This window comes from Rhinopithecus roxellana, chromosome 18, assembly GCF_007565055.1.
Source record: "Rhinopithecus roxellana isolate Shanxi Qingling chromosome 18, ASM756505v1, whole genome shotgun sequence".
Lineage (NCBI taxonomy): Eukaryota > Metazoa > Chordata > Mammalia > Primates > Cercopithecidae > Rhinopithecus > Rhinopithecus roxellana.
Window position 1 is genome coordinate 4,887,459 of NC_044566.1, and position 12,736 is coordinate 4,900,194.

Sequence of the window (12,736 nt, forward strand, 5' to 3'; positions counted from 1 at the left end):
CTCGGGCATCTGATAAGCCGACACTAATTCCAAAGGGGCAGCCTTACATTTTAAACACTCAATTTTCTTTTAAGTAAATTACAGGAAGAACAACAACCTTCCTCTATGTCTGCTGCTCTTCATTTCTTCCCCAGCACCCATAATCCTGAAGGGATTTTGGTAACGGAGCATTTTGGTAACGCAGGCCTGTGCTAGGAATACCATCAGCCTTCACTGATGTTAAAACGTCTTTTTTCAGCTTTTCTTTGAAGGAGGTTTTTGTTTCATGCAGAATTGCTGTGGCTTGACAGGTTTGTGGGGTTTTTCTTTCATCACTGTAAAAATGCCCTTCCGTTGTTTCTGGCCTCCGTTGTATTTTATACGGGGGTCCGCTTAGACCCCTGCACACGTGGAGTTTTCCCTTATCTTTTTTTTTTTTTTTAATCAGTTTAACTACAATATGCCTAGGTATGGTGGTCTTTTAATTTTGTATACTCCTGCTTGGAGTTTGATTAGATTCTTGGATATGAAAGTTATGTTTTTCATCAACTTAGGCAAGTATCTAGTCATTATTTGGCATATCCAGCCAAAAACCCAAAAAGGTGATGTCCAATATCAGTTGCTTCTCCTCTGAGTCTCCAATTCCATGCGTGTTAGGCCATTTAATATTATCCATAGGTCCCTGAGGCTCCACCCCTTTTCCTTGTAGCTTTCTCTCTGTTCTTTTTACTGGATGACATCTGCTGATATCTTTTTTTTTTTTATTATTATACTTTAAGTTCTAGGGTACATGTGCATAACGTGCAGGTTTGTTACATATGTATATTTGTGCCATGTTGGTGTGCTGCACCCATCAACTCGTCAGCACCCATCAATTCATCATTTATATCATGTATAACTCCCCAGTGCAATCCCTCCCCCCTCCCCCCTCCCCATAATAGGCCCCAGTGTGTGATGTTCCCCTTCCCGAGTCCAAGTGATCTCATTGTTCAGTTCCCACCTATGAGTGAGAACATGCGGTGTTTGGTTTTCTGTTCTTGTGATAGTTTGCTAAGAATGATGGTTTCCAGCTGCATCCATGTCCCTACAAAGGACGCAAACTCATCCTTTTTTATGGCTGCATAGTATTCCATGGTGTATATGTGCCACATTTTTCTTCCTCCTGATATTCCTTACCTGCCATCAAGCCTATCTAGTGAATTTTTCATTGCATTTATTATACTTTTAAGATTCTTAAATTCCATTTGATTCTTTATCATTTTCATTTTGTTGCTAAGATTCTCAATCTGTTCGCTTGTTAAGATTATATTTTACTTCAATTATTTGACCATGTTGTAAAAGCTGCTTTAAGATCTTTGCGAAGTGCAACATCTGAGCCATCCCAGGACTGGTTTCTTTTGACTGCTTTTTCTCTTGACTATGAATCTCGTTTTCCTGTTTCTCAGTTGTCTGGTGATTTTTTTTTTCCCACTGATACTGACTTTGTGGATAAAATGCTGTAGAGACTGGATTTTGGTACCTTCCTTTTTCCATGATTGACTCTTATGACAGCAGGTAGTTCAATCACTGAATGATCTCCGTGAATGTGAGCATATCTCTGGAAGTCCAAAGTGCTTCCCAAGCCCCTCCAACTTGGCCAGACTTACCTTTCAACCTCTATATCCCTTGTATGTCTTTGCAGAGCTTGGTATTAGGTTTTGTTAGGGCAGGACTAGGGTAGTTTTACCCTGGCATTTGATCCCACCACCTATGGCAGTCTGTCTGGCATCTCATCTGGATGCCACAGGTATTAAAGTGGCATTCAGATCTCTCCACCCTGGCAGGACTGGAACTCTGGCAGCACTCCACTGCTCAACGTCCAGTTTTTCTGCTTAACTCTCAATCCCCTGCCAGCTCCTATTGATAAGCCTTGGTTATTTCTGCCTTGTTCATGGGGAGCCCAGCCCTCAGCCACAGACCATCTTGTACTTGGCTCTCTGCTCTCTACTCTTAGACCCTGTGGATTCCAGTTGCTTCAGGTACTTCAAACTTTGACCTGTGCTTTCCCAACTCAGCGGGACCACCATGCTCTCCCTGGGTTCCAGCCTCCTGGCCATGCCAGGAAATTGTTCACAGGCAGAGACCAGGGCAGGTGCTCATTTCCAGAATTCACAGGTCCTCCTTCATTCACAGGTCCTGAGGTAGCATCTGTTGTCCACCCCTGGAAAACAGTTACCTCATACATTTTGTCAGGTTTTACAGTTGCTTATTGCTGGGTGCTACTTCAATACCAGTTTCTCCACCATAGATAGCCACCCATCATTGCTTATCTGCCTGCATCAACAAGTATTTATTGAGCATATTCAATGTTCCAAGCACTAGGCACAGTGTGGGCCAAATGCAATGAGCCCTGCCCTCATGGAGTAGACAGACCATGGGAAAAAAACAGACATGAAACAAACAACCACAAATCTAAATCTGCAGTTAAATTGTGATAGATATTGTGTGCTGAAAGTAGATAGTGCAATGAGAAAATAAAACTGAGCACCCTAATGTAGATGGAGGAGGAAACCTCTTTAAACATGTGGTTTGGGAGATGAGTGGGCCGGATGAAAGGCTGGGAGGAGACTTTGGAGAGGTGAACACGCACAGAGGACCTGCACAAAGAGCAGATGGTGAGGAGGCCCCACAGCAGGAGGGAACGGAGTGTCCTTGGGCTGGAAACAGAAGCTGAAGATGAGGCTGGAAAGCCAGCAGACCTTTGAAGATCTGAGGTTGTACCTGTGGTGAAATGGAATTCCACGGAGACATTTCCAGCAACAGGATCAAGTTCAGAAATGTATTCTTACGAGTAGGAGCCAAAATTCCAGCAGGTGCTGATACAGCTCTCATGGGTGAGCCTTCAGGAGAACAGGAATAAGATGCCTTTGAGACAACACAGAGCTAGCTGAGGATCTTTGCCTGAGAAGAATCAATGTATCCTAGGTCACTATTTGCCGAGTCAATAGAGTTTCAATAGTTAATCTTTCTCTGTCAAATCTTCAGATGATAAAATCTTACGTAAAAAGTCATTTTAAACCTACAAGTTAGTTCTTTGCCCTCTAATATGTTTCATTTTATGTGGCTATGACCAACTGAGTGAAGAAGCCAGAATTATGTGGACTGGGCTAGTATGCTAGAGGGTACTATGACAAACATGAAGTTGACATTAGCAGACAAGGATGGCCTACAGGAAAGGAGTTCTAGGTGCCAGGTGCCACACTCATGCAATTCCTGAAACTATTTCTAGAATTGTTTTTGGATCCCTGATGTAAACCTGCCAATTAACAAGTGTCTATTTCTATCAGGGTCTCCTTATGTTAACCTCTTCAATTTAAGCTTAAACATTTTAAAGTCACTAAACAGAAAGTTCCAATCACAGCACTTACAAACTCATAATAAGTCAGCCCTTCACATGGTCACCATATTGTTTATTTCTGGCTACTCGACTGAGGCAATTTTTGCCCAATATAGACAAATATTGATCAATCTGGTCAAATTTGCTCTCAGTCATCCAGTAATTAAATTTTTTTTTTTTTGGCAAAAGGGAATTAATATTCATATACATGTCGTACTTGTCCAAAATATTGCAAAAGGAGCTATACTAATTAAAGTTTTAAAGAGATTCTGATACAGTAAAAGCATGCATCTTTTCTGTGTAAGATACCAAAAAAGATGCATAGCTATCACTGTGTGTGTCTGTGTGTGTGTGTGTGTGTGTGTGCACGCGTGCGTGCTCACTGGAAAGCAGCTACATGCCCATAGTCACGTGCATATATAACCTAGTTTCTCAATGTCACCTCACATATATTTTGCTCTGCTAAATTACTGAAAATAAAATGTATAGCATGATATATTACAAGCATATATTGTGTACAGTTTGTATATAAAAGAGAAAGAATGATTAAAAGTCGATGAGAGACTGTTTATAAATCTTGATTGCTTCATAATTTTAACTTTGAGCAACATTTTTATCATAATTATAGGCTTTCTTAAAGCATTTATGCAGATTGTTGTTACTCAAAAGGGGGTTTATTCCATTTTGGTATAAACTACACTTTTTTTTTTCTTTATGAAATCACTCTTTGAGTTCCTAATACCCAGTACTCTACCAGAGCTGCAAAATGTAAATAGCAGGAAGCACTTGTCTTAACAGGGCTATCATTGGGCTCCCTCTCATCTTGTGCCTTATTGCCCCATTGACGTGGAAAAGAATAAAACTTATCTATAATAATAAACATTTGACATGTTTAGAAGCTTCTGGATTCCTCTCAGAACACTAATGTTCCTGGGAGGCTAACACATTTTTGTACCCACTTCACAGATCAAGAAATTAGATCCTGGAAGTCTAAACCATGACAAAATATTCCGTTATTTAATTTTAGAACCATGAAGCATTAGATGCAAAAGGTGGATTCAGAACCCATTGAGTTTGGCTGCCTTATTTTTGCGCTTGGAAAATTGAGGTCCTGGAAGAGCGAAGCACCTGTCCAGGGTCATTCCCAGACATTTGCCTATGTCGAGCTCAACAGGCACCAGTGTAGTGAAACGTAGACTGAATTATTCAGAGGCTTTAGCATCATGCAGAATCAAAGCCAGAAAAAAAACTCCATCAACTTTTTCTACCAAGGAATCTTTATTGTAGCTCCATGAGCATAGACCCAACAGGAAAGAAGGGGAAAATCTCATCACTAGACATAAAAATAAAAACAAAAAAAAAAAAAAAAAAAAAAAAACTTTAAGAAGTGTGTGACAGATGGAAAGAAAGAGCATCAGAGAAAGGCAGAGAGGGACCAGCCCAGAAAAAGAACCAGCCAAATACCACCAGTGAGGCTTTGCCCCACGTTCTGTGAGGACAAAGACGGAACCTGCTTTTCATCACCTTTACATCCCCAGGCCCAGTACAGTGCCTGACACATAGGAGGAGACTGGGAAATGTTTCTGGAATGAATGAATGAAGAAATGAATGAAGATCCAAAATTTTAAAATCTCCCCAAGCAAGTAAGAGGTAAGACCTCTAAATCCTGTAGTTTATGAAACAGGATATGTGTATTCCAATTGCACTTTAATTCTGGTCCATAAATAAGCCTTTATGAGCAAAGGCAATAAGACTTTTAGATATGCCCACTGTTCCCACAAAAGGCCAGTTGGGTTGGGTTACATGTGACAGAACATGACAGAGTGTCGAATTTTAGTGACTGTAGATGTTTAAGGAGTTCTAAGAAAGGAGCACTTGGAAGAAAACATTGAAATGTCAATGTAGGTCAGGGTCTAAGGTGCTGCAGACAAAGACCTCTGGCTAGGAGGCAATGCTGGATGCACAGCATATACCACACTGGACACACCTTTGGGGTATTCCCTAAGAAAGTAAGGTATTTATTGGCCTGACCTCACTCTCTCCACCACCCCTTGAGTCAGGGAATCCATGTGAGTGGGTCTGCCAAGAAGATCAAGTGAAAAAAATTAAGAGTCCTCCAGTGCTGTTTTGAGTGCCAGGTCTAGGTGCTTTTACATTCATGACATCATTCAGTTGTCACAATAATCCTACCATGTAGGATTTAATATCTCCACTTTATGGATTAGAAAATTGAGGATTAGAGAAGTTAAGTTACTTGGCCAAGGACACACAGCACAAAACAGCTGAACAAATCCAGGCTCTGGTGCAGAACTGTCTTGTGCTAGTGCCCATGTTGCAATCTCTTCATTTATAAACAGACAGCTGAACACCTGCTGGGCACCAACCAGTGCCCCAGGCAACTGCAGGTCATGAAGCTGTGACCTTGCCTCCAAAGACTGCTGACTAAAGGCTGGAAAGTCTGGCTAAACCTATTCATGTGCATATCACCTATAAATTAGTATAGTCAATAAATACTAGAAATGTTACAGTTGTTTTAACTTTTCAAATGAAATTTGTTTTTATTGTGAATTAATTAATGACTGAGAAGGCCCTTTTTCCTATATAACATGGATTATTTTTATTTTGTATAGCTTATAATATTATGATATTATACACACACGTATCTGCAGACTCTCCCTCTTTTGAATGACAATTACTCAAACTCACCCCATTGACAATATCTAACTCTTCGGTGAAGTCTTTCAATAATTGCAGATGTGCTTCTATATTCAAGAACTGGAAGAAAGTGAAATATTGACCCTGGTCAGCTCTGATTCAGAGAAGATTTTGATATACCATTGTATTCCTATTCAACAATTTATACATTCCATTCTAATTGCATCTGGCTTACTACAGAGGTTGAGTGTTGAGAAAAAAGAACGGGGCAAGGGAATATGAGAGGGAAGCTTGTGTTCAGTTAAACGTAAGTACAGAAGCTCAACAAACCAGTGAAATTCATTATTTTATGGCTCATCAGTTGGTTCAGCTTAAGTCCTTGGATAAACTGCATAGAAAAATATTACCATGATAGTGAAATGACTGCCTCTAATAAAGAATGGGTAAGTAGAATCTCAAGTTATATAATTTTTTTTGATGAAGTAAGTCCCAACAATGTGAAAGCCCCTGCCCTAGGTGATGACAAGCAAATGGTGCCTGAATGTGAAGGTCATATTCGGCTTTAGCTGATTTCAAACAAACAAAAACCAAAACCAAAACCCTGCACTACAAATGATGATTTCGGAAAGTTATTTCACCCCTGGAATCGCCTGTAATGAGAGCATCATCCTTCTACCTGCATCCTCTTCATCCTTCAAGCTTCCCCACCAGGAGGCCTGACCCTCCCGGGATTGCACAGCTGCACCCCACAAATCAACACTGAAATCCCGGGGTTCCTCCGCCACATCCACAGGGCACATCTGCCCTGAGCAAGTGTTCCCTGCCCCTCCCTCAAAAGACCTAGGCCCAGTTCCACCTCACAGCTAAAATTAGACATCCAGTGCACTGCACACGCCCTGGCAGGGACACTTGCTGGAGTTGACACCTGTCTGAGTCAACCCCCACCTTCCTGAAGGGCACATGCACCTCGGTAGGAGACGAAGGGAAATTCGGTGGGAAAATAGTGAACTTTAGCCGGAAGGTGAAAACACATTTCTTTTCTGCACATTTGGAATTAATGAATCCTATAGACCTGTGGAAACTGCTTTTAAACATCTGATTTTCCATTAAAGTATGATTAAAATAAATGGCACAGAGAAGCTTTAGTTATTTTTACAACAGAACCCCCCCCCCCCGCAGTAGAATATTTGTTCCGTATATTTTTAAGAGGGCTTGGGGGGCATTAAATTATGCTTTGATTGTATTCAATCAATGAAAATATAAGACACAAATAAACATCTTATTTCTTATTATAAGAAACAAATATTAACTGTATGTGCATTCATGGGACACACAAATGGTCTCAGGCTGAGCTTATATAGTAAAGCAAATTAAAATTAGTGTTTTGACTTCTATTCATTATAAAGTAGATACCAGCCTAAAGATTCCTAATCAGTTGCAAAATACCTATCATGAAGGAATATGCAATGCAGAATGAAATCGCTGTCCTCAAGAGAAAGTTCTGAGAATTATTTTAATCTACATAAGGACAAATTTGCCTTCCATCACATTTTGTAGTAAAATCCAAAGTTTCATTTTGGCCTTCCAGCCCCAAGTTTAAGTTCCCAAAATGAAGAGTTGGCATGATGGTTATTCAAAGAAAATTAGAAAAGAAGGAGAAGTGTGAGTTAAGCACGAAGTCAAATGCAATCAACGTTGTAAAAATCGAAAAACCAGTGATCTGCTGTGATGTGGGGTCAGAGTCATGGGATGCCTCCTGTTCCTATGTGCGGTTGGTGTAGGAGTTAGACATCATCATCAAGAGGTGAAAATTTGGGAAGACATTTCAAGGATGACGGAAGCTCTGAGTGAGTGAACAGATATTCTTCGCGCAGAATAATCCCCCGTGGCACTGGTTTGCCGGCAGAGCAGAATGTTTGGGACCTCACCCAGTAGCCCCGCGCGGGCATAAATCGTTCTCAGCACGAGAAGCACAAAGACCGCAGGAACCGCAGGGACCGCAGGGGGCGGGGGTCATTTTTGGACGCTGCCACCCACAAGAGTTCCAGTCCTTCAGGCGAAAGGGGCAGATCAGGCCTTCGGGGAGGACCCTTGCCTGGGAGAGGGAGGGCAGTGCCCCAGGGGCCGCCTCCAGTGCTAAACAAAGAAGACGGTCTTCTGAGCGTCCGCCCTCCACGCCTCGCCGCGCAAGGACCCCGCGCTCCTGGGCCACTTCCTCTGGCACACCACGAGGAAAAGCCGATTTCCACCCAGACGGCCGGCTGCGGGCGAAGGGAATAAAGCGCTGGTGCCGCCGCGCTCTGCACTTGGCTCTGGGCCTGGCGGGGGTCTGGCGCGGCCGCAGACACCTGGGTGACCTCGGCCGTGGTGGCCGGCTCTGCTCCCACAACGAGGCTTTTTATTTGTCGCCTCCCCCTTCTCACTACTGAGGCCGCAGGAGAGGCTCGCTGCCGGGGGCCGAGTTCAGTGGACAGGGGGGCAGCGCCCACAGCGAGCCGGCAGGAGGGAGGCGCCGGGCCGCGCTTGGGGCCTCCGCTGCGCGCCAGCCTGGGCAAAGAGCCGCCACCTTCTGCGGGCGACGCGGGTCAGGACGCAGGACGGCAGTGGGGCTGGAGGCGGCTACTTGGGTCCACACCCCCATGCCCTGCAAGGCTCCTGGGCCCTGCTTCTCCTCTGCCTCGCCGGGAGAGGAGCAGCCTCGGTTTTACAGAATTTCAAGGTAGCGTCTCCAGCGCCCCGGGCGAGGCCACGACGTTTAGGAGCGCTGGCCTTCGCTGCGCTGTGTACCGTGTACACACTGGCTCCGTGCGCGAGACCCCGATGTGGGTTAAAACTCCACTTCACAACCCCCATTGATACGGGTTTGACATCTGTTTGCCAGAGTGTTTTGCACTTAGCCTAACACCCGCTATTAAGTGACAAAATTGTGGCAGCCTGTCAAAGCCAGCTGACTGGCAGCTGCTCCGCTTACAAAAACCATTCAAATATTTGCAGGTTTTGAAGGTTTATGCAGTGTTGTACCCAATCTTTCAGCGACTTAACATGTAAAATATAAGTCAAAGTTTTAAATCTGGATTCCAAAATGTTTCCATTTTCCATACAAAAGGAAAAAGCTTTCAGGGAACCTGCTGGAATGGGTCCAATTCCAACGTGTCTCCGCGTTTCCCGCCACGAAATTCCTGCACAAACCCGGTTTTTAAAATATGTCAAGGACCAACTTCCTCTTGTTACCAACATCTTGGAGGACTGAACTAAATTGACTTAAACTCCAAGGGAATACAGTTTCTCAAAAGTAAATTTTTAAAACATCCCCAAGTAAAGAAACGTACCTGTTTAATTTTGCTTTTGACACTTAGACCAACGTCCCTTAGGGGAAAAGCGAGGTTGTTAGGAAGAGTATTCCTAGTCAACATCTGAGCTCTGGCGGCTTCCAAAACACTCACTCCTCCACTCGCACTTCTAAATAGCTTAGTCCGATTAAGAAATAATTTGCAAATGACATAGTGTTTCTCTAGATTAAGATCCATCGAGTGAAGTCATGTGAGGTTTTTGTCTCCAAGATTAGAGCCAGACAGACAAGGATCTCCTGCAAACTGCAGCTGCCGACAATGGAAAAAAAAAAATTACCCTGCGTTTGTCCGGGGGAGATGTGTGCGTGGGTCCGCACGCCCCGCACCGACACTGAGGGCTGGCACACTCTTACTGTCTTCAACAGTGCTGGACTTGTGTGTCCTTTTTTTTTTTTTTTTTTTTTTAATGTTAGTAAACATATGTCCTTGGGTGGGAGGGGGTCACAAATCCTCTGGGCAAACGTGGGGTCGTCATTTTCAAAAAAGCAGTGAGTTTGCTTGTGATACACTTGCAAGGAGTCCCGAGGGTGGTGGTCTTGAGTCCGAAGTGCTGACAGCTTCACTCAACTGTGGGGAGGGGGCAGAGAGGGAGGGTGGAGACAAAAGATCCAGACCCCGAGGAACAAGTGCGGCTCCAGCCCAGGCGCCTCACAGAACACATTTCCTCCTCCGCCTTCGACTCCGCGTGGGCTAGCCCCGCGCTAGGAAGGGCAGGCAACGCGGTCCTCCCAGGCGAGGCTGGGGCTCTGCCTGCAGAGGGAGTGACAGTGCGCCGCGAGGGTCCGCGCCCCAGGCGGGGGTGGCCGCACCACGCCAGAGCCCCGCACAGCCCCGCGGGCCTCCCCTCCCGCAGTGCGCACCTGGAACGCGGGGCCGCCTGGCTGAGGGACATTTACCTGGAGAGCTTTGTGTCCAAACACTAATCCTTAGACACTGCTTCGTTCAGCAGCTGCCGTTAGTCGTGAGGGCACTAGTGTGGGGATGGGGGAGAATTCAGGAGCCCGTCGCAGAGTAATATTTTAAAAAGGCGGGGGGAAAAACCCAAGCTGCCCCCCAGGGGAGGCCTGGCGCGGCGGCGGCCACTGACACGGTGTCCCCGCTGCGAGCCAACAAAGCTGAGGCGCTGTCCGCCGGAGGACAGAGCCCAGCGCGGGGACCGGCGCGGGTGGCAGTGGGGGCGCGGCGCGGAAAGCCTCATGGAAGGACCGGGTGGACACGGGACGGGTGGGGGGGGGGACATCCTCCCACCCAGGGGTTAGAAAAGGCCCGGGTAGTAATTCCAGGCGAAAATAGGCAGCCCTCTGTGATGATAGAATTGACAACTATTTTTGGGGGGAGACGGGGGTTGGACTCCGAGTCCCTCGGGACGGAGGCGCAGGGGAGCAGGAGAGGTGCCCAGTCGCTGCAGTTGCCTGGGCCGGAATCCCGCAGGCCAGGCCGGAACGCGGGGGCGGGGGCGCGGGCGCGGGAGGGGGACCCGCGGCGGGAGGCGAGAGCGAGCGAATGGGGAGAGGAGCGAGGAGCAGGAGGGGACGCAGGGGAGAGGGGACTGGGGAGCGGCGAGAGGAGGACGGGAGACGCGGCTCCACCTCCCAGCTCAAAACGGCGTCCCAGCTGCTCGCAAACCAACTGCTCGATTCTATTCACTGTCGAGTAGGAACAAAAAAGTGGCTATTTATTAGAATACTTGTTTGGTATTGTTCCGCGCCACACAAAAGGCGTTTCATTATGTGGAGGGATCTCCTTTTTCCAGAGAGAAACAATAACTTGAAATTGTCTTTAAAGTCTTTTCTATCAATAATAAATTTCATTTTCTTGTCTCTCTCGCCTGCAGTGTGTGTGCGCGCGCGCGAGGCGAGGAGAGAGGCGCGTGTGCGAGTGAGTGTGCTAGCAGGGGTGCGCGTGTGAGTGTGCACGTGTGTGTGCGTGCGCGTGGCACCGGCGCCCGCGGCTACGGGGCTGGCGCTGCCGGAGCCGGGCCGGACCAGGGTCCGAGATCTGCGGCGCTCTGGGCACGCTGGCCACCCGGTCCGGAATGAGTCGGGGCTCCGGGAGGTGCCCGTGGGCAGAGCGTTAGGGGCGCGGCCGTGCCGGACCCGCCCTGGGGACCCGCTGGAGCTGGAGGAGGAACTAACTGTAAGTGTGTCTCGAACTTGCGCAGGGGCTTCAGCCCGCCCGGGGCTGGGGAGCCGGGCGGTAAAGGCTCTCGGGAGAGGGGCGCGGTGTCTCCACGGTGACTTTCCATGAAGGAGGATGGGATGTCTCCGCAGCTTTGGGGCCCCGGGAAAGAACAGGTGGGTAGATGTTGTGGCCACGGCTAGAGGACTCGCCGCGGGGCAGATTTGTCATTTTCTTATCTGTGCGTTCACTCCTCCCCCGATCCTCGGCTTTTTGGATTGGCCGCCGCCCAATGGACCCAGACTGTTTCTCTCTGGGTCGCCATTTTTGGGGAGGGGGGAGGGAGGTCGAGCCTGTGGATTTGGGGGAGAGGTTCGCGTCCGCCACAGCTCCGCGCCCCCTCCCCGCCCCTCGCGGCTCCCCCACCCTCGCGTTCGGCAGCCCCAGGCTGCGCTCTCCGCGGTGCACACCCGGCCGTGCCGAGAACTAAATCCGCGGGCTGAAATTACGTTTTAAAAATTAACACGTTGAAGCGTGTGCCCTTTAGTGAGAGGTGTTTTGGGCAAAGAATCAATTTAACTGTGACTGACCGACGGGCTTGACTGTATTAATTCTGCTACTGAAAAGAAAAAAATCAATGAGCCTCAAGCCTTGGACTCGCAGAACTCCCGGTGCCTTTCCGGGAGCCCCATCAGCGCGGCCCACGCCTCAGTCCCGTCGCCCCAAGGTGGGATCCTAGCGCCCAAGGGAGGGCGCCCCAAGGCCTTCCTGGGAGGATTGAACCCGGCGCGGGCGCACAGTTCCGTGCGCGCGTCCTCCCTCCTCCAGCGAAATCGTACCCGCTTTGCCTCCTCTTGCAGTACCGCGCGTGCCTAGGTTCTCCATGTGCGCAGCCGGGAGTCTCCCCAACTAGTGCCGCGGAGCCTCCAGCTTCCGACCCCTCTTTCCGCGGGTTTGAGCCTCCTGTGGAGAGGAAAGGTCAAGAAGTTTCAAAGGTGAAATGCATTTTCGGCGGGGGCTGGTGCTGGAGTCAATGGGCAGGGCGGGGCAGGCCTGGTAGTCATCGACCGGAGCAGGGACCCGGCTGGCCGCCTCCCCTTGCAGGAAACAGGTGTTTGAACGCGATAGCGGCCGCCAGTCAACTAACGCATTAAGCGCTGGCTTTATAACATCGATTTCCTGGTGCGCGGTGGGGCCTGCGTTCTGGAAGCTCCTTTGTGAAAGGCGGGGTTTGGGGGAATTGCCCTGATGGTACCCC

At 47.8% G+C, this 12,736-nt stretch overlaps 1 long non-coding RNA gene and 1 other non-coding gene across 2 annotated transcripts in view; both read left to right on the plus strand.

Annotated features, from left to right (window-relative positions):
- The window catches only part of LOC115894583, a 134,249-nt gene that overhangs the window by 72,170 nt on the left and 49,343 nt on the right, over positions 1-12,736 (plus strand). The window lies entirely within an intron of this gene.
- Positions 6,522-6,582, plus strand: LOC115894641. Its single transcript, XR_004054786.1, has one exon. It is a non-coding gene; the product is annotated as a small nucleolar RNA SNORD44 (small nucleolar RNA).